General features: G+C 38.8%; 1 long non-coding RNA gene across 1 annotated transcript; it reads left to right on the top strand.

Annotated features, from left to right (window-relative positions):
* The first annotated feature begins 88 nt into the window (after positions 1–88).
* Positions 89–24325, top strand: LOC149125134 (uncharacterized). The gene is made up of 3 exons (XR_016212086.1): positions 89–209; positions 13446–13507; positions 24081–24325. It is a non-coding gene; the product is annotated as an uncharacterized LOC149125134 (long non-coding RNA).
* Positions 24326–25866: the final 1541 nt, after the last annotated feature.

Here is a 25866-nt window from a genome sequence, read left to right as displayed (position 1 = left end):
GGGTTTCTTCTCTTTCCTCGCTACTTCCCCCACACACTGCCCTGCAGCCCTCCCTTCTTCCTTCCTGGCTTGTGACTAGAACGCAGCCGCAGGCGGAAGTGCGAGTGACGCCATCAGCCGTCGCCTGAGCGATGGCGCGCGAGCGGCCGAAAGGCGAAAGTGAGATTTCCAGGGCCGCGGCCGGGAGCCTTCGCGCGCGTAGCGCTGCGGTGCGTGGGGCGGGCCCTGGGCCGCGGGGGAAGCGGGTGCGGAAGCGCAGGCCGGACACTTTGTTAGCGGGAGTCCGGGGCCACCGGATCCGGGAGGTGGGGCCTCGTTCTGCACTGCTGCACGTAGTTTCATTCCTGGCCATTTTCTTCGCCGCCAAATCGAAAGTTAGAGCTTTGGCTCTTGAGACATGGCCTCGTGTAAGAGAAGGAAGCCTTCTAGCCTAAGTTTAAGTCTTGACTCATAGACTTCCTGAACCTGAGTTTACACACGTGTTGTATGACGGAAGTGGACTAGACGTCTAAAATAACTATAGCCCTAAAGTTTGCAAAGAGGAGAAGGTTGAGGGAACTGAGCCAGACTCAGAGGAGATGCACTAAGTGACCCCGATCTAGCTGTGCACTCCTTGCAGGTACAAATTTCGTCTGTGACGTGAGCGTCGTAAATAATCACCTTTTTTTGGGGGGAATGAAAATGGGGGACAGGGGAATGTAGCTTGTGAGTTTATTTTTTAAGTGTCTGAAGAACTTGCAGGACTTGTGAAACCGATAGTGTAGCTTATTGAACTCAGAATTATCCGTTTCTGGTCTAGTGTGAGTACGGTGGCATAAGGAAAAAGCAGCAAACATCAAAGACAGATGTACTGGCACAAGATAGAAAGTATGTCTCAACTGACAGAGTTGCCATTTTAAGACTGCTAAATTTAGCTGAGTGTGCTCGGCCTTTTTTTTTTTTAAGCATTTTTCTTCTTTTTAGCACTGGCATACCACATGAAATGTGGACAGTTGCCAGTACTCTACAGAGTACCATAGCAGAACTGGCAATGACTAAATCAATTCATTGAAGCAAAAATTCTTCATTTGCCTACTGTGTGCCTAACTCATGAAATCAAAGTCTGTTTCCAGAGGCTTTACCCTGTAATAAGTACTATAGTAAATATGGATATAAAATGCTAACCAACTACCTGGCCTTTCCTACAATGGTTGTTGAATTCCAGTGTAGAAAAGAACACTACATTGTGTATCTTACAGATTTAGGTTCTGTAATTTCAGCTGAATCCCTCTTCAGCACTTTTTTTCTCCCTTTTCATCAGAATACTTCTTACAGTATGTAAATTCCAGCCCCATTTCATTATATAACTTTACTTCAAATGTCAAGACAAGATTGAAATCATTAATATCAAGCACAAATTCCTTCCATTGTCCAAGTTCTAGAAATATTCTGATCTTTCCTTTTTTCTAGTGTCAGAGGAATGTGAAATTGTTTACTCTTATGTAAGATTAACCTTCCATCTACATTCTAGTTTCATTCTCCCTCTCACCCTTACATGTATTATCTTTTCTGTTTTTAGGCCTCCAAAAATTCTGGTTCCTTTTATCATCCTTCTGTAGCTTTCACTCTATTTTCTTTCCTGTATAAACTTTCTTTAAAGTAGTCTCTGTTTAGAAACTCTTTGGTTCTCCGAAATGAGCTCAGCAACCTCTGCATTATAACTTCCGTACCTATCACGCTAGCAAAAATGGTTTCTTTAACAGAATCCCATTACTTGGAAGAAAATCAGTCCTTGCTCTTTTGAATAATGGGACTGTTAGGATAAGGACAAATAGGATAAGATAAAAACTGCTAGACCAGACATTGCCACTGGAGTGACTTTCTGTTATTGTTAGACAGCATTAATTTTCTTTTAGGACTGACCAGGCAGTCATGAAACTTAATTCTTCCTAGACACACTGTTAAACTAAATTTTGCAGTTTACCTGGTAGTTAGTTATGGTCATGTGTTAAGTTCTGGTCTATGAAGTATGTTGGAAGTGATATGCTCATTTGCTGTCTTAAAGAAATCTTAACTTTCCTTATTCTTTCTCCATCAGTTTGATACCAAGTGAACATAATGACCTTAAAAATTAAGTATCGGAAATCCTAGAGCCAGAAGAGAGAAGGAACATGAGTGACTAAACCACTATTGAGAGTAGACTCTTGCAAGAGAGACAATTGAGATTTGGGATTATGTTACAAGAACCGGAATGACCATAATATATCAAATCAATACCAGAAGTTGGGTACAGCCAGGACATTAACATAAAGTATGTTGCATTGGCTTAATGATGAGTCTGCAGATAGTAAAGAAACTGATTTGGAGGCAGGAAGGAAACCCATTTTTGCAGTGTCCAACTAGTAAAACTGTCACCTGGAATAATTCAAAAGCAGATCATCTATCTGTTGAGACTATCTCCGGAAGAAATTTGTTGAAAAGGCTAAAAGAAATAGTGTGTGTTGAATTTTTATATTTTCTGTTCAGCAAAATTTTACTTAAGAGATAAAACTTGGTAAATAATTAGCAGAAATGAAGGTATATAAGAACGTATGAAAGAGTTGGAAAAGCTGACTTTCTGAGTCCTCAAATAATTTTTAAAAAGGGGGTTGGCAGGACTTGAAGAGCTCTTGAGTACAGTTCCCTTACGATGTACTCCTGCAACAAAAGTGAATGGTTTGTTCATATTATCCAGAGCCATTTCAAATGGCCTTAAAGTGGGTGTGATACAGTTCTAGAGAAACTGGCATGGAGTCAAGGAAGAAAAGAAATAATTTAGGCTTGTAGATTAGAGGACTAAGTTTTTGAACAAATTTTATTAATAATCAAAACATGAGCCAGCTTAAATATCATTATTTGAGTTTTGAAACAGTGGGGTAACTGACCCCAAACTTGCCTAAGTAGGAAATAGAGCATAGAAGTTCATCTTGTAATACGCACATAGTAGGTGGCGATGGAAAATAGTGGGCAAAGAACATTTCATGGAGTGGTTTCAGGGACTATACAGAATAATACCCAAGGGAGTGCCTTCCAAAGAGTAGAATTGAAATCTCATCAAAATTTTTTCCACTTTCAGGGGAAATGGGTCATAAAATGCTTGTGCAACATTTCATCATTATTATGTTTCAATATTGTTCTGTGTCTCACATTTTTCTCTTTTCCAACATGAGCATGTTGCTGTTAGCTGTCCATGATCTACCATTGATTTATGTGCTTGTAGGGATATGGAGTGGTAGTAGAAATAACTTGTCTTTTTAGTTCCTGAATCATATCTGTACCTGATGATGATGACTGTGTATTACCTGAAACCCTAGATTTGAGCCTAATCAGTAACTGGATAGAACTTCAGATTATCTCCCTTGGGATAGGATATGTTCTATATGTGGAAAGAGAGGTAAAATAATGTATTTAGTTTTAAACATACCATAGTCTTGCAGATACTAGATTCTTCTGGGCATCAGATCACATTTCCCAGCCTCTCTTGGAGTTAGCTGTTCCAGTTAAATGTGCCTGTAAGGTTCTGTCATTAGTGTAATGTGAGTTGAAATGATATACTCCTACTCTAGCTCCTGAATATATCAGCCCATGAAAACATCACATGGACAGTCTTCCAACATCTCCCTATTCCTCACAACCCTGAGGCAGATGAACATATTTGCAGTGGAAGCCATGTATGATATATAGTGAAGCCAATAAAAGGAAGACCCTATTGTTCTGAACCTTCACTTGGAGGACAGCTGCTTACCAGTCAGGAACACTTGTATTAGGAACACTATGCATTCTTTTGTGCTGTCACTTAGATCAGAAAGTTTGTCCTTATTTTTTTTAAAGATTTATTTATTTATTTGAGAGGTAGAGTTACAGACAGTGAGAGGGAGAGACAGAGAGAAAGGTCTTCCGTCCATTGGTTCACTCCCCAATGACCGCAGTGGCCGGAGCTATGCCAATCCAAAGCCAGGAGCCAGGTGCTTCTTCCTGGTCTCCTAAGCAGGTGCAGGGGCCAAAACACTTGGGCCATCTTCTACTGCTTTCCCAGGCCATAGCAGTGAGCTGGATTGGAAGAGGAGCAGCTGGGACTAGAACCAGCATCCATATGGGATGCCGGCATTGCAGGAGGAAGATTAACCTACTGCACCACGGTGCCAGCCCCAAGTTTGTCCTTATTAATATACACCTGTTCCTTTATCTCCACTAGCAGTCATGCATTATCTAATCCTAATTGCCTTGCCACAAGAGTGGACCCATGATTCAGGCTAACTACAGCACTCTTTCTTTAGCCACACTGGTTAGTTCAGGAATGGGCAGATTAGCAAAACACAGCTAATCATAGTCTCACCATTTTGGCTAACACTGTTAAGAAAGAGGCAACTAATTCTGAAATCAACTAAAAACTCAAGCTACCTCTTGGCATTTGGTCATCACGTAGTTCAAACTGGCCCAAGAATTAAATTATGAGAAAACAAGAGGCAGTCTCAATGATCCAGCTATAGGGGAAAGAGTTCATGAACTGAGATGTATTTCCTGGCTCCTGGCTCATTTTCAAAACTCCAAGAGCTAAGAAATATAGCCAAGAAGACTCGGGGATTTAAAAACAGAAAGTTTATGGCTTCTACCCTGATTTCCACCTGAAAGTATGTATAAGGTAGAACACTACAATCAAGTAAAAACAGAAACAATATGTTCAAGCAGAGAGAACCAGGTGGCATTTATAACCAGTCCTACTCTTGCATTGTTCTGGGTTGTAGAGGAATGAAAGCTGATATAAGATTCTTAAGAAGTATATAAATTTGGCTTATAAAATAAGAGCTCAATTACTTGCCATGATCTGCCGCAGGAGAAGGTAATAAGAACCTACAGCAGAAGCCCTGCAGTGAATCCTTGGGCAAGATGAAGCATCCTATTGATAAGACACCAAAATCCGCAAGTTTGTAATAGAAAGATAAAGGGGAAAACCATTGAGAAAAAAGATTGCAAGTTGTATTAACAGTGAAACTTTCAGCAACAATTTAGATAACACTTAGACCAAATGCCCTTCTGGCAATGCTATAATGATGAAGAGCTTAAGTCCTGGACCCAGATAAATTCTGAGGAAGTAGAAAAGCCTAATAATAACTCAAACTTTGAATTTGCTGAACTATAATCCACAAACATAGTATAAAATCTCAAAATGACAGTGTTTCAGTCTTTAGTCCTGGCTAGTACATAAAACAGTACCAGCGTCAACCAATGACACATAAAATTTTATTTAGATAGGAGCTTCCTCCAGATCTCCCAAAGACTTGGGCCATCCTCTATTGCTTTCCCAGGCCATAGCAGAGAGCCGGGACTCCAGCTGGCACTGATGTGGGCTGCCGACACTGCAGGTGGCGGCTTTACCTGCTACGCCACAGCACCGGCCTCAGAAACACCAAATCTTGCAAACAAGGCCCATGAGTTCTTAGTTTCAGTATCCTCTCTTAGCAAGAGAAAAACATGCTTTCCAGAGAGCAAACCCTAGACTTCTAAATAAATGATGAAGGACCTCATCTGCTATTTAGTTAAGGTTCTCTTACTCTCTTTGTTAAACAAAGCAGTAACTAAGAGGGAGCCCAAAGCTAGGAGCCAGGAACATCATCCAGATCTGCTGTGTGGGTGGCAGAAATCCAAGCACCTGGGTCATCTGCTACTTCCTAGATGCATTAGCAGGAAGCAGGATTGTAAGCAGAGTGGCCAGGACTCCAACCAGCACTCTGATAGAGGGCACAGGCATCCCAAGCAGCAGTTTAACCCACTGTATCATGATACCTGCCCCTAATAAAATTATCTTTATCGATAATATCAAATAAATTCAAAGAGCTACATCCAGACCTGACAAAAGAAATGCTCATCATCCAGAAACTGGATTTTTCAAGCAGGGTGCAACAACTGGATTAAACTTTAGCATGTTTCCTATTGGGGAAAGGAGCGTTTCAAGTGTCATGGAATAATTAGATTCTCTTGCACTACGGTAATTTTGATATTTTATGTGCAGAAGCAAGACTATGGATGCTAGGTAGCCAAAGGGTAGAATGCACTGTACAGTCCTTTTTGTCCACTTTTCCAAGAAATGCATTTTCTCTACCTGATAAGCTATCAATTATGTGACTCTCTTTTCCCTCTGCCACAAAGATATAGGCATATGAACCACGCCAGTTTTTGCTGAGTCAACTAGGAAAATTGTTCCAATCTTAGAACTGTTACCGACCATCTCTGATGCAAAATAGCAAGCTTATCTTACTATATTATAAAAATGTTAGAATACAGATAATTAGCAATAGAAAGAAGGTCACAATCCAAATGATATCATTTGAAAGCCAGGATCACAGACTCATTCATTGTCCTTTTTTTTTTATTATTTTTATTTTTTTGACAGGCAGAGTGGACAGTGAGAGAGAGAGAGAGAGACAGAGAGAAAGGTCTTCCTTTTGCCGTTGGTTCACCCTCCAATGGCCACCGCGGCCGGCGCACCGCACCTATCCGAAGGCAGGAGCCAGGTGCTTATCCTGGTCTCCCATGGGGTGCAGGGCCCAAGGACTTGGGCCATCCTCCACTGCACTCCCTGGCCACAACAGAGAGCTGGCCTGGAAGAGGGGCATCCGGGACAGAATCCAGTACCCTGACCGGGACTAGAACCCGGTGTGCCGGCGCCGCAAGGCAGAGGATTAGCCTACTGAGCCGCGGCACTGGCCCCATTCATTGTCATTATTAATTTAGTGACCACTAGTTCTGCCTCTTCTCCCGATTACCCTGCCACCTTCATTTAAGCTATCTTAAAGTATACTTTATTCATGTGCAACTAAGAAATCTCTGACTAATATGCTCTCCTCGCTGGCATAGTCCCATTCTTAGAGAATTTTAGACAAGTATTGGGGCAATAGTTACAGTTGCCCCCTCCATCATGGATATTTTCAATCAAATGCCTTCCCTGGGGAAACAGTGTTTGACTTTATTAAAGAAAATAGTGGTCTATTATTACTTCCTAATTTTTAAATTCATTGACTTTTTTTAGGCCAAAATTTACCTGACTCTTCTGGTATTTGGCATTGACTGTTGGAACTTCCAGGAGTCTCCATGAAATAATTCCCTTCTTTCTTGCCTAGGTTCTGAATAATTTGGGAAACAAAGGTGTGTAAGAGCCAAAATATCACTTAACTAGTTAAAAACTAAGTTGGTTATGTTGCTCTATGTGAAATCCAAATAAGCCTGCAAACTAGTCCCTAGAAGTAGGCAAACTTACACCTCTAGTTCCTAACAACACTTGACATGAAGGATTGAATGAGAACTTGGTCTCTGTAGACAACCATACTAAGAGGTTGGAGGATAGAGCTGAGTCATATTCCTCATAAATTTTTTAACATAATAACTTGTCCAAGAATAGAGAAAGACCTAGAATTACTTGAGGTCCTTTCATAGGAAGCAAAGATCCAGAAATAAACAAGTTGTGGTCTACAGTAGTATCATTGACCAATTCTTACTTCAAAACATGTTCTTTAGTTTCCATGATAACCTCCTCGTTATTGTTTTATCTCTGTAGTAAATATTTCTTGTGGGTCTTCCTTCTTCTATCTGGCTCTTAAACTTCAAGAGTTCCCCATGATTCGGATTTTTGCCCAAGTTTAATTCTACACACATTCATTCATTAAGGAATCTCATGTAAGTTCAATTTTAATTACCATGTTTAAGACTAATGATTCCAAAACATTTATTTCCAATCCATGTAGATCTGGGATTGTCAGTGGGAATTACCATGCTTAAGCCAATGTTTCTTTAATCCTTATCTCCAACTCACAGGCTGAAGATAACCAAATCCTTTCTCTCTGTCTTCATTTCTAATTACCTTCTTTGTCCACACAGCCAATGCCTTAATTTGGTTTCTACCATCTTTCACCCATACTATCGTGATTACCATTTAATCTTCCTGCATCTGATCCTCTTTTACTGCCTTTTATCTTCCATACCTTTTATCTTCCATATATACTACTACCTAAGTTCTCTTCCTTACAAAAATGATCTGTTTCTAATAGAAAAACAATGAATGTTTATTGTAGAACTTTACAAAATACCAAGAAGCACACATACAAGAACATTTAATTAAATCAGTTGGAGATAGCCATTGTTAACATTTTAGTACACACCTTTACATAATATTTTCTCCATATATTTTTAAATGAAAATTTTCCTGCTATATTTAGCATGTTTTTTAAATATGTGTGAACATTTTTTCTTGGCATTGAATTTCTCTATAATATCATTTGTAATAAATACGTAATGGGTCATTGATTTAGTTAAGACATGCTGTAAACTGGCAAACTATAGCCAAATTTGTGTATTAACATGCTGTATTTTGTCATCACACATTTCAGTGTTGTTTAAATTCTGAATTGCTTTATATAAGGCACACTGTCTTCAGTCTCTTATAGTTTCCAAATTCCTATTACCATGTGCCTAATAATATTCACTCATTTTATGTCACCAATTTTCTGTATATTGTTTTTTTATTTTGCCATTTGAGTTGGAAATTAACAATTTAGTCACTATGAGGATAGATTTTCATTCATTCACCTAATATTTGTTGCCTGCTAGCTATGTAACAGGCACTTAGGTGAGAAAGCAGTTAACAAAGCAAATCACATTCATTAAAAAATGTGGAAAGCACAGAGACTAAGCATGAGAGAAAGAAGGGATGAGAGGGAAGGAGAGAGAGAGAGATCGATCTCATCTACTGATGCACTCCCAAAATGCCTGCAGTGGCTGGGGCTGGGCCAGTGCAAACCTGGAGGTTGACCAGGTCTCTTGTAACAGTAATAGGAACTCAATCAGTTGAGCCATCATCACTGCCTCCCATGATCTACATTAGCAGAAAATGCATCAGGAGCTAGGCATCCAATCCAGGCATTCCAATATGAGATATAGGCATCCTAATCAGAGGTTTAACCACTAGACCAAATAACAACCATCAATATACAAATATTTTATATTATATAACTTAGCCCAGAAAACAAAGTATAAGTAAACTTTGATATTTTCACATGTAATAGTAAGTTTGGGTGCTGGCATTGTGGCACAGCAGGTTAAGCCATTGCTGGTTATGCTGGCATCCCATATCAGAGTGCAGATTGGAGTCCTGGCTGCTCCACTTCTGATACAGCTCCCTGGTAATATGCCCTGGAAAGCAGCAGCAGATGACCAAGTACTTAGACCCCTACACCCATGTTAGGGACCTAGATGAACTTCCAGGCTCCTGGCTTCAGCTTGACCTATCATCGGCCATTGCAGCCATTTGGGGAGTGAACAAGCTGGTAGAAGATCTTTGGCCAGCACCGCGGCTCAATAGGCTAATCCTCTGCCTGCGGTGCCAGCACACTGGGTTCTAGTCCCGGTCGGGGTGCCAGATTATGTCCCAGTTACCCCTGTTCCTGTCCAGCTCTCTGCTGTGGCCCAGGAGTGCAGTGGAGGATGGCCCAAGTCCTTGGGCCCTGCACCTGGGAGACCAGGAGGAAGCACCTGACTCCTGGCTTCGGATCGGCACAGTGCACTAGCCGTAGCGGCCATTGGAGGGTGAACCAACAGAAAAGGAAGACCTTTCTCTCTGTCTCTCTCTCTCACTGTCCATTCTGCTTGTCAAAAAAAAAAAAATATATATATATATATATATATATCTTTTTCTCTGTGTTTCTCTCTCAACCGCTCTAAAAGTCTCTTCCTCTTCCTTTCCCTCTCTGTCACTCTTTCAGAAAGTAAATCATTTTAAAATGTAAAAGTATGTTTGAAAAAGCAGAGTTTTCAGTCTGGCATATAACAAACCTAAAAATTGCTACTCCATCCCAAAAATAAGTAAAAAGCTAAGGAAAGTGAAAAATCAACAATTCTTCCTATTATTTGTCCAAGGAATAAATTCACAGGGAAAATCAATGCCCTATCACCCCAAACTGGATAGACAGATAGATGGGCACAGAGAATCATAGCATAACTGGAGCAGAAACCTCCATGGGAACCAATACTAGGGGAGAAAAATGGAAGCCGTCATTGACTGGTTGTTGAAGGATCCTCAGTGTGGACAAGCCTGAGACTGAAAAACTTCAGTGGGACCCAGTTATATTCAGGGGGCCACACTTTTGTGAGTTTTACTTCCAGGAGCCCTGCCAGTTCCTCATAGTGAATATTGGAGAAAAATTCTCTATTTTTCCATCTGTGGAATGAGAAAAGGAACCATTTTGAAATACACCAAAACATTCCTTTTTTTTTTTTTTTTTTAAGATTTATTTGTTTATTTGAAAGGCAGAGTTAGAGAGGGGGAAAGACTTCCTGGTCTCCCACCTGAGTTCAGGGCCCTAAGTACGTGGGCCATCCTCTGCTGCTGTCCTAGGTGCATTAGTAAAGAGCATGGTTGGAAGTGGAGCAGCCAGGACTTGAACCAGCACCTGTGTGGGATGCTGGCATTGCTGGTGGCAGCTTTATTCACTACACCACAATGCCAGCCCCAGGATTTTGTTTCAATATAGCCTACCCTAAGGAGAAACAATTTTTCTACAGCCTAATCTGCCAATTTTATCAAAGCCTAACTGCTCTAGAGGAAGGAGAGTACCCAGCTGCAGTTGGATCTAGCCTTCTGTGTGGGGAAGGGAAGCACCCAACTCCAGTCCGCTCCCTGGTCTTCCTGTCCCAAGGAAGAGGGAGAAACAATTCAGAAACTTGTGAAGTTCCTAGGGCAGAAATCCTGGCTCACTGAAAGACAGATCTGATCATAGGAAGATAGAACGTTTCTCCTTCCCGAACCTTAACTTTGCACATTCACCACTGTGCTACTAAAGTCTTATTTACTGCAGTCTTTTCTACTCAATACACTATGTCTACCATTCAACAACAAAATAAAATCATGCCATATTAACAGCAGAGTACCTTATAACAAGATACGACAAAAAATTTTTTTGATTATAACCAAGATAGAATGAGTTTCCACCAAAATGCTCTAGCAACAGAGGTGGAATGGTTTGAAATGCAGATGCCTTAGCTGAGACTTAGGTTTAGCAGGCACCTTTCTGATTTTGGCAGGAGTAGGACTCTCCAGGGAGTTCTGTTCTGAGGATTTTATTTGGGTGTTCTGGAAGATCACCTAAATTCCATTTCATCTCTAAATCATTTAACATCTTGTTATATACTGCATTGTGCTCAAACTAGACTATGTCCTATTCTCTGTGACCTAACCCTGACCTTGAGTAGTACATCAAGTGGATATAGGCAATATTTTTCAAGAAAATGGGAATCAGAGATTGGTTATATGACCTACATGGGCTTATGGAAGCAAAAATCCTGGTCAGAATCACTGGGTAGGACCCAGAAAACCTGTAACTTTAAATGGTTACTTATCATTGCCTACTGAATGCAATGAATTGGGCAAATCACATGACAACAGTGAGAATGAAGAATACAAATTTTGGGGGTGGGTTATCTGCTAACTATACCCTGAAAAGCCTAATAGACTCTGAAAAACTCAGGATTTAAAATTCATAGCTCTAGGAGTAATGAAAGATGCAGGAAGCTGCTGTAATCACCCTAAAAGGTAGTTTTGCAACTTTAGGTCCAGAGCAATCATACATGAAAATGAGATGCAGCATCTGATTTTCCAAATTGCAGGATTAAAATGAAGAAGTTCTTTTCTGTTCCTAGGTTTCTGAGAGTGTCTGTCAAGCATAGATTTTGTATTTTCAAATGTCTTTTTGATATTTATTGAGATAATACTATGACTTTTTTCTTTAGTCTTATTATAATGAATTATGTTAATTAGTTTTTTAAGAATTATTTTATTTATTTGAAAGACAGAGTTACAGAGAGAGGTAGAGTCAGAGAGAGAGAGATCTTTCATTCTGCTGGTTCACTCCCCAAATGACTGCAACGGCGAGAGCTGAGCCGATCCAAATCCAGGAGCCAGGAGCTTCCTCCGGGCCCCCCACGTGAGTGCAGGAGCCCAAGGACTTGGGCCATCCTCCACCTCTTTCCAAGGCCATAACAGAGAGCTGGATTGGAAGAGGAGCAGCTGGGAATCAAACCGGTGCCCATATGGGATACTGGCAATGCAGGCTGGGGCTTTAACCCACTGCTTCACAGCGCTGTCCCTAAGTAATTTTTTATATTAAATCAACCTTTCGTTCCCAAGATAGCTATTTGGTCATGATATATGATCCTTTTTGTTTATTGTTGCATTTAATTTGCTAGCATTCTGTTGAGAATTTTTGCATGTATGTTCATGAGATATGTTTGTAATTTCTTATAAATGTCATTGTCTGACTTTGGTATCAAGCAGTGCTGTCCTCACATGATTTGGAAAGTACTTGTAGTCTCCCCTTCTCAATTTTTTAGAGATTTTAGTTGTTCATTTAGTATTTATATTATATATCTTTATTATATTCTGCCTTCAAGTGATATTATCCTACTTAATGTATAGTGTAAGCCTTACAACAGTATAATTTTATTTTCTCCTCCTAGCCTTTGTACTATTTACCTTATATATTTGATAAGTCTTGTAATTGCATAGCATTGGTATTAGTTTTTTGCTTAAATGTTTGATGGAATTGACCAATAAATATTTATGGGACACTATTTTCTTTTTTTTTTTTTTGACACTATTTTCTTTGTAAGAAAATTTTTAAGTACAATTTCCATTGCTTTAATAACTATAGAGTTATTTACATTATTTCTTTTTGAATATTCTTGGTTGTTTTTGTTTTTTCTTTTTAGATTTTTAAAATTTTTTTTAAAGTCAGAGTTTTACACACACACACACACACACACACACAGAGTTCTGCTGGTTCACTCCCCAAATATCCAAAACAGCAGGACTAAAGCCATGACTCTGGAACTCTGAGTCTCCCATGTGAGTGGCAGGGTCACATGTACTTGGGCCATCTTCCATTGCCTGCCCAGGTGCATCACAGGGAGCTGGATCAGAAGTGGAGCAGCCAGGACTTACAGGAACAAGCTTGTGCTTTTAAAGAATGCCACCATTGTGGGTGGTGGCTTGATGATGCCGTGGTTGTTTGTGTCTTTCAAAGAATTTGTCTGTTATGTGTCCTGTCCCTCATCTGGTAATATTTACTCTCAAATTTATTGTATCCAATATTAATGTAACAACCACAGCTTTATTTTGATGAGTGTTAGCATGGTATATTTTTCTTTTCCTTTTAAGTTTTTTCCCTAAAGATTTATTTATTTGAAAGGCAGATTTACAGAGAAATAGGGAGAGACAGAAAGAGAGAAAGAGAGGGAGAGAAGAGAGAGATCTTTCATCTTTCCCAAATGGTCAAAATAGCCAAGACTAGGCCAGGCCCAAGCCAGGAGCCAGGAGCTTCTTCCAGGTCTCACACATGGGTGCAGGGTCCAATGACTTGGTCCATCTTCTGCTGCTTTCTCAGGTGCCTTAGCAAGGAGCTGGATTAGAAGTGGAGCATCCAGGACTTATACCAGCACCTATATGGTATGCCAGCATCACAGGCAGCGACTTAACCCACTACTTATATAAGCATTGCTTAATTTTGCCTTTTTATCCCATCTTATAATCTTTGGCTTTTAAATGACAAAATTTAGACCATTTAATACAATTATTGATGTGTTTTGGTTTAGACTGTCTTGCTATTTGTTCCCCTTTTCCTTTTTTTTTGCTTTCCTTTGGAACGGTGTGTTACTTTTACCCAATTTTGCCTCCTTTGATGGATTATTAGCTATAATTCTTTGTAACTCACAACAGACTTGTTCATTTAAAGCTTATATTATGCATCTTTATCATATTCTGTATTTAAACAATATATTATTTAATATATAATGTAAAAACCTTAAAGCAGTATAATTCTATTTTCTTTTCCTAGCTATGTGCCGTTCCTTACATATTTTATAAGCCCCACAACACATTACTATTATATTTGTTGTTTTTTTAAAGAGTCAGTTATCTGGGTAGGCATTTGGCCTAGCCGTTAAGGCACCCAACATCCCATATAGAAGTGCCTGGGTTTAAGTCCCAGCTCTGGCTCCCAATTCCAGCTTCCTGCTAATGAATATCATATGAGACAGAGGTGATTGCTCAAATAGATGATTTTTTGCCATCCATGTGGAAAGCCTGAATTGAGTTCCTGACTCCAGCTTCAGTCTGGCCAAACCCCAGCTGTTGCAGGCAGTTGGGGAATGAACCAGTGGATAGAAGAATTTTCTCTCTCTTTAGCTCTCTCTCTCTCTCAGACAAAAATAAAAGTCAATTATCTCTTAAAGACTTTTAAATAAAAAATTTTATATCTGACCATTTGTTTACCATTTCTGGCACTCTCCATTCCTTTATGTAGATTTAGATTTCCACTTGGAATGATTTTCATTTTGCTTCAAAGACTTTCTTTACCACATCTTTGTAACTCAAATATGCTAGTGATGAATTGTTTCAGGTTTTTTTGTAATGTCTGAAAAAGTTCTGTTTTGTTTTTGAAGGCTATTTTCACTGAGTAAAGAATTCTATATTGATGGAGGTTTTTTCCTTTAAGTCCTTCTGGATTATTTTCCCAGTCTTTTAGCTAGAATTTCTTCTAATGAGAAATCTATTCTTTTTATATCATGTATCTTTTTCATCTGGCTGATTAAAGATTTGCTCTTTTCTAAGAAATTTTACTGATAATGTGTGTTAACATCAATACAGTATTTATTCTAGGGTTAGCTTTTACTTACATCTGAAGAAAGATATACTATCTGATAACTTTTAAACTATGAGGTTTTCCACTCTAACTGTTGCAAAAAGAAACTATCCCAGCCCACATGTGAGTTATGAATACTATTTTCTTTAATTTTATGTGATTCTACTCCCAACTCCAGGTAGTTTTCACTCATGGATGCTGTGGTCTGCACTAAACTGAATGTTCAGAGGGCAATCCCTGCTAACTCTGAGGTCTTCTACTTCCTGAAATGCCCAGTTCCTTCTGCACAACTCAGCGTCCTCCCACCACCGACACTATATCTGAAGATGTGGTGTAGCTTACCTCATTGTTTTGTGAGCATCCAAAGAGGTTCTGTGTCTCTGATAACTCGGTGTCTAATGACCTGAAAGTCATCATTTTATGCATTTTATCTATTTTTCACTTTTTTTCCTAGTAATTAATTCTGGTTTCTTGTTTGGACCAGAAGCAAAAGTTCAAAGTGACTTTTTAAAAAATGCAAATCTTTGTATTATGCTCCTCATAAAACCTGTTAATATTTTCTCACTGTTCTTAGGATAAAACCCATAATCCTGTGCAAGTTCTTCCAAGCTTACTGCTCCCTGCTCATCTTGCGCCATGCTCTGCTTTACTTCATTCAGCTACCCAAACTCAACAAACACCTCCTCTACCTGCGCCAGGCTTGACCTCATGCTTTATGTTTCACACTTTCACCTGCCTAACACATCTATCCTGAAAGGTTTCATGTGAATGTCATTTTCTCAGGGAAACCATCTTTGGCCTCCCTCAGTAAGTTGTGGTTTTTATGACTGTCCCTATAGATTTGGAGATCAACACAAATATTATGAAGACATTCTGTAATACATCAGGATGTTAGATAAAAATAAGATTACTCCAAAAAGTTTGTGAAAAATAGAATTAAAAGGCAAGTTTATTTTGGTGCAAAGAATATTTGGAATATATGTATTTTCTATGAACTTTTTGAAAGCTATTAATAATTTTTGTCTTTCTAATTGTAAATTCTGAGATGATATAATAATCTTCAAAATAAGCTAAAACATCATTTTTTACTTAATATTTTATTTATTTTTTGAGATTATTTTAAAATTTACATTATAGCCAAAAGCTTAATGATTCCACTAAATAATCAGTTCAACAAATAAAAAGACTACAGTCCAGGAGGAAAATAGACAAGGGCTATCCACAATTAAATAAAAAGATGTTCAGCTCCAAATATATATATATATATATATATATATAGTAAACTTTAAACTAGTCACAAAAATCATTAAAACTATACTTGTGTGTAATTCCTATAAATTTTTAAAACATTTTGAAAAACGTTATTTATTAAGACTATAGTACTTATTAAATGTGATTATAAATGTATTGAATGGGATCTTGCAGTATTTGACCTCCCAGGAAGGTTTCTTTGACTGAAGTTAAACATTGTCATATACACTGTACCTCACCTAAAGTTTGTTATTGTTTATGAATTAAATATATTAATTAGATACTTGGTATTATAGGGACTACAGAGGCAATTTGGGATCAATCCATTCCTTAAGAAAGTTAAGATTGATTTAGTGAGGTAAGGCTTACAAACAGAAAACATAGACGAATGAGCCAGTTTTTGAAGATAATAATTAAATGTATAATGTACTGCAAGTTGAATATTCTGTCTGGCATTTGCTACTCTGAGAGAGGAAAGTTTAGTGTAGGTTGGATAGGCATACCATCCACTCAAATTTAAGCTAGAAAAGGGGCCCCAGAAGTATAAGTGACTAATCAAGTGGATTACTCAATTATCTGGGGCAGCTAGAAGCAAAAGGGAGGAAAAAGTAAGTACAAAGAATTGCTGAAGGAGAAAAGACTGGAGATTAAGCGAATGAAACCAAATCTGTCATCAATCACAAGGAATGAATGTTGGGCAAAAAGCCAGAAGACAAATCCAAAGTCATGTGTTGTGCCAACACAAGAATAAAGTGAGAGAAAGGAACAGGATGGCAATGAGGCTAGATATTTCAGCACTTTGGATGTGAAGTGGACTGAATTACCTGAAGCTCCCATTATTGCCTGTGGGTCACATAGCAAATATGCCTGGGGGCCCAAGTTAAAAAAATCTGGTTAGGGAGGTTTTCCCTCTGTCCTCCACACAAATACTCAGTCTTCTCCTCACAAGGAAGGGAAGACTTTCCAAGGAATTGCCTTGGAAGACATCAATTCTCTTTGTTAAGAGGATCTATTCTAATTCTGTAACTTAAATTAGGCAAACATGCACATAGCCCCAGCCATATACTGTCCTCGATCTGTCCCTCTAATTACTGTCTGCATGCTTTCATGGTTCCAGATCTACACTCATTCACTCCATAGTCCATTTGGCTTCTGACTCTGGCTCCATTTCCAATTTATAGTTCTTTTTCTGTTCTTTGTACTAGACTTTGGTATTTGACTTCCTATTTCTGATTCTTGGCTTCTCCCCCTCCTCGTAAAAACAAAACAAAACAAAGCCTATATTAATAATCATTGTCACTTCGAATGACTTCACTTTCATTATTCTCTAGGGATGCAACCCCAATTTCTGGTCATGGACCAGTGAGTGCTTCAACCAAAACCACTGAAAACCTTATATGAGAAGTTCACATCAGTGGCTTTTCATATGATTTTCTACTACTAACATTGTCCCTACCAGGTGAAGTGCCAGGGCTAGCTGTAATAATGGCAAAGTCCAGATCATGCCCCATTGTGTATTTTGGCTCCTTGTTTCTGGCAGTTGAAGTGAGTTCCAAAGGCACTGGGTTCCAAGTGGAATTTTAGGGCCAGGGATCAGTTCAAATGAATTTGGGACACATGATTGGTAAACTTGGAATCAAAAAACCCTACATGATGAGTCAAGGAGACTTGTTCTTATTAGCCCAGAAAGTAGTTTTGATTGATGATATTATCTAGTGTGAAGAGAGCTCAGGTGTCTGCTCTCTGTATTACTTCCTTTAGTGTTCAAGATTGCCAAGTTAAATTTTCATTTATTTAGCAGGTACTTGAGCACAATGTATGCATTATGCACTGGACTAGAACTTGGGGATCCAATGGTATAGGAATATAGGCATGATTCCTTCTGTTACTGCACTTAAAGCTAAGTGGGACAAGGACATTTCTACATTAATCTGAAATTTATTTAGTGAAAAGTATTGATTCATATAAGAATATAACAATGATTAATGGAAAGTTATAACTATGTTAAGTGCTATAAAGAAGTACATGATAATATGAAAGAGTATGACAGTGCTTTCCTGGGAAATTATAGTTGAGCTGAAATCCTAAGGGAGAGTTGGCATTAACTAGGAGAAGTATATCTATGCTACTTTCCAGAGGCTAAAAGAATCATGGTGGCTTCAAGGGGTTGAAATAACATGAGTGTTGCCATAGTAAATATTAGCGTTCAGAACCTGTATATCAAAGAGCTAAGAAAACATGTTGCCAGAAGAATCTAGGAAGCAAATAAAGGCTAACCATACAGAACTATTGTAACGATTTATGTTTTTATCTAAACAAAGAATGGATGCCACTGCAGTGTATTAAACCAAGGAATGTTATGATTTGTGTTTTAAAAAACATGCTGGCTGCTTAGGTAGAAGGAGCCAAAGGGATTCACAGAGACAGCTGGAAGGCTGATTTGGTAGATCTAGTTAGTGGTAGAGGTAGTGGTTGGATTCAAGATATATTTTGAAATAAAAGTAAATAGAATTTGGTGATGACTTAGAAATGAAAAACACTTTATTCACATCTCTGGCACTCTCACCTACCTGATCACTTTTAGAAGATGAACTCATCTCCTATTTTACTAAAAAATGTAAGCCATCAAACAAAAACTTCATTTACCAACAAATTATTAACAACAAATATTCAGTTAAGAGGGATTTAGGGCAAGTGGTGTCTTCAGGGGCAGCCAGATTTCAGTTAAAGCAATGGTCTAGAGTGAGGGCTCAGAGATGTTTCCAAGGATACGGAGGAATTTTCTAGGTAACTCTTGGTTGTTGAGCTCTCTACTAAGTCTGGAAAGAAAGAAGAGGGAACTGATTTGAAGAGAGGAAATGTAAAGAGTTAGGATGATTGTGGTGAGGTGGGGGATAAATGGCTATATAATTTATTACATCATGTAAATGTGGATGAAGGGCCTGGTGAATTTCTCTGAGGGAGACAAATAATGGGGTTAGAGAGAGGATTTGACCAGGGTTATTATATACTTGGAAATTGATAACCCAGATGTGGAAAGTTCTGGACAGTGCTGAATATGTAAATTGAAGACTCCCATGCTACAGGGCCTAGGTGATTATGGACTTGAAGAACACACCAGCCTGCCTCAAGTGATGTCCGTAGATTCTATGGTTGTTTTTCAATCTTTTCTTGACTTGTGGCAAAAGCACTCGTGTGCTAGCCGTGAAGACAGTCAAACAAGATGAAATCCATATTTGCTGTAGAATATATAGAGTACATAACAATTGTTACAGACAAACTTTTCTATTGTAAAATAGGTGACCTGATCACATTATTTTTTATATATATCTACATAGTCGTGGATCTTTTCTTTCTGTGTTTGGTTGATCATTCTTTTTATTTTTCATTTTTAAGATTTTATTTATTTATTTGATAGGTGGAGTTACAGACAAAGAGAGGGAGAGACACAGAAAGAGGGCTTCCCAATGCTGGTTCACTCCCCCAAATGGCCACAATGGCTGGAGCCAGGCTGATCCAAAGGCAGGAGCCAAGAGCTTCTTCCAAGTCTCTCACATGGGTGCAGGGGTCCAAGCAGTCAGGCCATCCTCTACTACCTTCCTGGACCATAATAAAGAGCTGGATCAGAAGAGGAGCAGCCAGCAAAGAATTGGTGCCCAGATGGGATGGCAGTGCCACAGGTGGAAGCTCAGCCCATTACTCCACAGCGCCAGCTCTGTGGGAAAAGTCCTTTTTTTTTTCCTTTATTACTTTCTTTTCAAGTTTTGGATACTATTTCCTTTTTCTTTTTTTAGCCTTTAATTTTATTTTTTCCAAGAAACCATTTATTTAAGGAATACAAACTTCATGCATTTCATAAATACAGCTTTAGGAAAACAGTGACTCTTCCCACGGTACCTGCCCTCCCACCTGCACTTCCACCCTTCTTCCTCCTCCCTCTCCTATTCTCATTCTTATTCTTTACTAAGATCTATTTTCAATTAACTTTATATACATATGATTAACTCTATACTAAGTAAAGAGTTCAACAAATAGTATGGAAAAAAAACTGTTTCCTAACAGTTGAGACAAGGGCTGTTTGAAGTCATTGCATCTCACAGTGCTGCCATTTCTGGATATCAGCTACACTTTTTTTTTTTTAATTTTGGTTTTAAGTTGGAAATAAAGTTATGAATAAAAATGTTGCTTTGATAAAAAAAAGAGTATTCCTTCTATCCCCAATTTACTTAAAGTTTTCATCATGAAAGGGTGTTGTGTTTTATCAAATGCTTTCTCTATTGAGATAATCACATGGTTTTTGTTCTTCAGTTTGTTAATGTGATGTATCACATTGATTGATATGCAAATATTGAACCACCCCTGCATACCAGGGGTAAACCCACTTGGTCGCAGTGAATGATCTTTCGATAGGTTTTGGATTTGATTGCCTAGTATTTTGTTGCAGATTTTTGTATCTATGTTCATCAGGAAAATTGGTCAGTATTTCTCTTTCTCTGTTATATCGTTTTCATGTTTAGCAATTAAGGTGATGCTGGCTTCATAGAGGGACCTTGGGAGGATTCCTTCCCTTTCAATTTTTTTAATAGCTTGAGAAGAATTGAAATTAGTTCTTCTTTAAATGTCTGGTAGAATTCAGCAGTGAAACAATGCTGTGCTGGGCTTTTCTTTGTTGGGAGAGTCTATTACTGATTCAATTTCTATCTTGGTAATGAGTCTGTTTAGGTTTTCTGTGTCTTCATGGTTCAATTTAGGTAAGTTGTATGGGTTCAGGAATCCATGCATTTCTTCTAGGTTTCCCAATTTGTTGGCATACAGCTCTTTGTAGTAATTTCTGATGATTTTTTTTTTTTCGTTTTTAGTGGTATATGTTGTTACATTTCCTTTTTCATCTCTAATTTTATTGATTTGTGTCTTCTCCCTTCTTTTTTGTTGGTTGGGCCAATGATGTGTCAATTTCATTTATTTTTTCAAGAAAACTAGCTCTTGGTTTTGCTGATCTTTTATAATTTTTGTTTCAATTTTGTTTATTCTCTAATTTTAATTATTTCCTTTCTCCTAAAAGTTTTGGCTTTGATTTGGTGTTGTTGAGATATGTTGAGGTCCTTGAGATATGTTAATAGCTCATTTATTTGGTGCCTTTCCAATTTCTTGATGTAGGCACCAATTGCTGTAAACTTTCTCTTAACACTCTTCTGCTGTATCACATAAGTTTTGAAATGTTGTATTATTATCTTCATTTATTTCCAGAAATTTTTTTATTTCTTCAATGACTCACTGTTCATTAAGGATCATGTTGTTCAATCTCCATGTGTTTGCATATGCTAGAGATTCTTGAATTGTTCATTTCCAGCTTTATTCCATGGTGGTCAGAGAAGATAAGTGTTATGATTTCCATTTTTTTAAATTTGCTGAGATTTGCTTTATGGCCAAGCATGTGGTCTATTCTAGAGAAAGTTCCATGCACTGTTGAAAAGAATGTGTATTCTTCAACTGTAGGATGAAAAGTTCTGTAGATATCCATTAGGTCTGATCTATAGTGCTTGGCATAATCATTGAGTCACCATTCAGGATTCCCACATTCCATGTCAGAATGCCTGGTTTGTGTTCTGGCTACTCCACTTCTGATCCAGCTCCCTGCTAATGTGCATGCTGGGAAACAGCAGATGATGCCTCAAGTGGTTGAGCCTCTCTTAGCCAAATGGAATCCCTGGATTGAGTTCAGGGCATTTGGCATTGGCCTGGTTGGCTCCAGCTCTTGCAGGCATTTGAGGAGTGAACCAGAGGGTGCAAGATCTCTTGTTTGTCTTCTTCATTTCCTGTCTCTCTGCCTTTCAAAAAACCTGAAAATAAATCAAATAAATAAATAAATAAGAGAAAAAAAAAGTTGAAAAAACAGAATCTTTTGACCTGGATCCTGCTGCACTTCCTTGCCCTCATCTCTCTTTCCTCTGCTCTTCTGAGCTTTCATCAGTTTCTCTAGAGTACCATTCTAGTATGCTCACATGCCTCTCACATATAGCTTTCCTGGCCTAGATTACTCCTATCTTCTATCCCCATGCTGACGCCTATTTGTATTTACAGGCTCAGCTTTAATGTCTGTCTCTGTGTGGTTGCCTCAGTGGTCCCTGTGATTACACTCTGTTTCCTCTGGAATAGCACCTACTCAATTTTCTTTTAATTTCTATTTTGCTTAAATACTGAAAGCTCCCTAATAACAGCACCTAAAGTTTCTTGAGGTCTTACCAACTCTTAGGACCTGTTCTGTGCACTTGACATGCACCATTTCCTCTCATATTTATAGCAAATCTATGAAATTTATTTTCCCCTTTTAACAGTTAAGGAAACAGGGGCAAAAGGAGGTTAAGGAACCACAGAGTGAGTGAAAAATCCCATATTTTAACCTGATTTGTTTGATTCTGGAGCCTATGCCATCAGACCATTGTGGTGCCTATCACATGATCAGTATTCAACAAACATTTACTGAATGAATGAATGAACAAACGAATGAATTGGGCCAAAACAGAATAGGAATGGAATTACTGGAAATAAAGAAAATTAGTCCCAGATTTGGAGACTCCAGGACTCTGAGAAGTACTTTAGCCCTAAGGTTGTTGGAAATAGGGACTCATTGTTTGAAACTTTGAAGAGGATTAGATTGGCAACAGTTTGCATAATTTCTACCCAATGACTTCCACATCAACCTTCAACTGGAAGTCAGAACATGTAGAAGGAAGCATGAAGAAACATTCGTGGAAAAAATTCAGTAATTTAATATATAAAATATAAATGCTTAATTTTTTAAACTGAAAATCATATATATTTAAAGGACCAGAAAGTATATCTTTTCAAATAATCTTATGACATGACTATTAAGATTTTATATTCTTAAGCAAGAATATATGCTTAAAGAACTAACTCACTGTCTCTCTCTCTCTCTCTCTCAATGCAAAATAAAATAAATTGTGACAATCTCTACTGAATCCTGCCTGTTGGTTGCATGTTCATAAGGCAAATGGTACTTTTTCTTACAAACAAAGCCATCTATTGGCTCAAGTTTCTTAACTGGAAGACTGGATTGTTAACCTGTAAGTGTGAAATTCCACCTGCAAGTATGTTTGGTGAGGGTGGCAAAGACTTATAAGTTGTGTCTTCCGTCATTCAAATTGACGTGGCTCTGTTGGGTGAATTCAGGGATCATTTAAGTACAGTGACGAAAGGATCATACTCAGGAGTAGGGTAAGCGCCAGAACTTTTCTCCACCACCCAACGTACACCTCCAATTTTTACTCATATTACTCTGAGTGCAAAGCTGTAACATTATCTCTCTCTTATAATTTCAGTTGTTCTCATGCCAAAGAGCCTTAATTATCTCAGTTGTCTTCTGTTCTTCTAGAGTTTCTTTCACTTCTCTTTTCCTTAAATGTACCATGAAAGTTTAGAGACAAGTGTAAAAATTTTCAAGACACAGAAGAAACCAGACTAACAGGAAAAGACTTGTCTTTGCAAACTTGGAAAGGTCTCTTTGTTTCCCTGGGGGGCATATATCTGAATCTATACATTCCTGGTTTTAGAATGTGGGAATACAAGGATTAGAAATCTACAAACAGGGCTGGCGCTGTGGCTCACTTTAATCCTCCACCTGCGACACCATCATCCCATATGGGCGCTGGGTTCTAATCCTGGTTGCTCCTCTTCCAGTCCAGCTCTCTGCTGTGGCCCGGGAAGGCAGTGGAGGATGGCCCAACTGCTTGGGCCCCTGCACCTGCATGGGAGACCAGGAGGAAGCACCTGGCTCCTGGCTTCAGATCAGTGCAGCGCCGGCTGTAGTGGCCATTTGGGGAGTGAACCAGCAGAAGGAAGACCTTTCTCTCTGTCTCTCTCACTGTCTATAACTCTACCTGTTCAAAAAAAACCCCAAATATACAAGTTTGATCAGAACCTGGAAAAGAATTTATTATCTGGAATGGCAGAGAATCTTATATCTTGGGAGAGAAAACAGCGGTAGTCACTTAAGACTACTTAAGTTGGGGCCGGCACTGTGGTGCAGCAAGTTAAAACCCAGACCTGAAGTGCAGACATCCCATATGGGTGCCGGTTCTAGTCCCAGCTGTTCCTCTTCCCATCCAGCTCTCTGCTATGGCCTGGGATAGCAGTAGAAGATGGCCCAAGTTCTTGGGCCCCTGCACCCACGAGGGAGACCCAGAAGAAGATCCCAGCTCCTGGCCTTGGAGCGGCGCAGTTCCAGCCATTGCAGCCATCTCGGGAGTGAACCAGCAGATGGAAGGCCTCTGTCTCTCTTCCTCTATCTGTAAATCTGTCTTTCAAATAAATAAAATAAATCTTAAAAGAAAAAAAAGAGAATACTAAAGTTATATTCCGTAAGAAGTGCAGTGTTTTCATTTATATGCTATAAAATGTTTTATTATATGAATTCAATTTTCATTATCTTTTTTGCTTCCTCTCCCTCCTTCCCTCCTTTTTAATTTTAATTTAATTTTAAGAATGAGGGTGGTGAAAAAACAAATTCTTAGAAAAGATGTGCTAGGTAGAAAATTCTCTGTGTGTGTACTCCATGTTATGCACTATAGATCTACCTATTATTCACTTATTATGGTAGACGGTCAGCAGAAACCCCAAGCTCACAGCGGCTGAATTTATTGCCAACTATGTCAAGAAAATGATCATATGTTAATGGAATCCCCACAAATCCTTGCCTTCAAGGTGACCAAATACCCCCCAATACTTGAATTGAACTTGCTATTTATACGGTTTGATAACTTATATAAGTAATATAATTTATCATTTTAAAAAGAATATCATCTTAAAAAATCTTTCTTTTTTCTTTCTTTCTTTTTTTTTTTTTTTTTTTTTTTTTTTTTTTTTTTTTTTTTTTTTGACAGGCAGAGTGGATAGTGAGAAAGAGAGACAGAGAGAAAGGTCTTCCTTTGCCGTTGGTTCACCCTCCAATGGCCGCCACGGCTGGTGCGCTGCGGCCGGCGCACTGCGCTGATCCGAAGGCAGGAGCCAGGTGCTTCTCCTGGTCTCCCATAGGGTGCAGGGCCCAAGCACTTGGGCCATCCTCCACTGCCTTCCCGGGCCACAGCAGAGAGCTGGCCTGGAAGAGGGGCAACCAGGAAAGAATCCGGCGCCCCGACCAGGACTAGAACCCCGTGTGCCGGCGCCACTAGGTGGAGGATTAGCCTATTGAGCCGCAGCACTGGCCAAAAAATCTTTCAATGTACGTAAATATTTGTATGGGGTATCCTTAGACTAATGAGATGCAAATCAATATACAAAAGAATTTAATGGACCAAAAAGTTAATATACAATATATTATGATAAGGTACATATTTTTTAAAAGAAGGCTTTGTCTACATGAATCACTTTGGAGGGTGCTGTGGATACCACTTCAAAAAGATGGGGCCAGCATTGTGGCATAGCAGGTTAAATCTCCATCTGTAGAGGGCCATATAGCTGCCAGTTCAAGACGCAGCTACCCCACTTCCAATGCAGCTATCTGCTAATGTGGAAGATGTCCAAGGACCCCCTGCACCCACATAGGAGACTAGGAAGAAGCCAGGCTCCTAGCTTCAGCCTGGCCCAGGCCCTGCTGTTGTGGCCATATATAGGAAGTGAACCAGCAGATGGAAAATCTCTATCTCTGTGTGTGTGTCTCTCTTTCTCTCTCTCTAACTCTGCCTTTCAAATTAAAATATATATATATATATATATATATATGTACAGTAGTCCTCTAAAACAGTTGAAATGGAGACCTGTACTACTGAGCTGGGAGAGACAAGCCATCTGTAGGAAAATGCCGTGAACAGAGAAAACAAACAGTATTTTGAAAATGAACCTTAACCAGAATTTACAATGAACAAAATTTTGATTTTAAATGTTGATTTGCAATTTA

The sequence above is a fragment of the Oryctolagus cuniculus genome, chromosome 8 (assembly GCF_051225735.1).
Source record: "Oryctolagus cuniculus isolate XC-2025 breed Fujian yellow rabbit chromosome 8, ASM5122573v1, whole genome shotgun sequence".
NCBI classification, from domain to species: Eukaryota; Metazoa; Chordata; class Mammalia; order Lagomorpha; family Leporidae; genus Oryctolagus; species Oryctolagus cuniculus.
Note: the sequence above shows the minus strand (reverse complement) of the source record. Positions and strands in the feature narration are given on the sequence as shown.